Genomic DNA, 1,119 nt, shown 5'->3' on the forward strand with positions numbered 1-1,119 from the left:
TAAATATTAAATTAATATTTTTTATAACTCTTAAAAAATCTGTAATCAATAAAATTATTTAAAATTTAATATTAAAACACAAAACAAATACTCAAGCTATTGGATTAAATAAAATATATATGAGTTTATAGTTTATTTAAATAAACAATGAGTAAGTCCAACATTTAGCATATTGGTGTATAAATTAAAGAAAAAAAACACTGAAGTGATAGTATTCCATGTAAATGGCAAAACAAAAATTTGAGTATATGAATAAATGCTTCTACTAACAAGAAATTAAGAGAAGTAATCAGTTTAAAATTCAAAGTTTGTTACGTATTTTTTGACACAGGTAGTTACTAAATTGTATTACTTTAAATACTTTAATTTGTATATTTATTTAAAAATTAAAATTGACATTAACTAATTTATAGGAATAAAATAGTCATAGTCATTTATTATTTTGAAGACTAAGATGAATCCACTTTAATCTCTAAAATGCCTATTGAGCCATTTTCCTATACACACAATGCAAAATTCTTTTCAAAACATTCTATCAAATTACTATTTGTTTCCAAAAGTTATGATAAACGATGAAACAATAAACGTAATTTTATTATTTCATTTCTTTTCCCACAAAATCATCCTAGCATAAAAAGTACACAAACTAAAATAAAAAACAAAATGATAATAACAAGAGAAAAATGTTAAAAATTTTATAAAATCAGTCATTTATATACCTCCGACTATTGTCAATAAATTATTTGATTTAATTTGAAAACTTTCGATTCTTGAATCACAAACTCAGATGGAATTAAAGTGTGTTTGTTTGTTTGTTATAGTAGTTATATACCTCAACCTATTGCCAATAAATTCATTGATTTAATTTAAAAACTTTCAATTCTTGAATTACAAACTCAGATGGAATTAAAGTGTGTTTGTTTGTTTGTTATAGTAGTTAGAATTGGAAATCCAAACTTTATAAAGTTTATAAACAGTCATGTTCTTCCCATAAAAAATTAGACCAACTGCTAATATAATTAATTAATAATTATAACACCACCCAAACTAATTTCTATATTAACAAGTTGGACCACAATTAGAAAAATTCTAATAACAAAAAAAAGTACGTGAATGGAC

Source organism: Arachis ipaensis, chromosome B07 (genome assembly GCF_000816755.2).
Source record: "Arachis ipaensis cultivar K30076 chromosome B07, Araip1.1, whole genome shotgun sequence".
Classification (NCBI taxonomy): domain Eukaryota; kingdom Viridiplantae; phylum Streptophyta; class Magnoliopsida; order Fabales; family Fabaceae; genus Arachis; species Arachis ipaensis.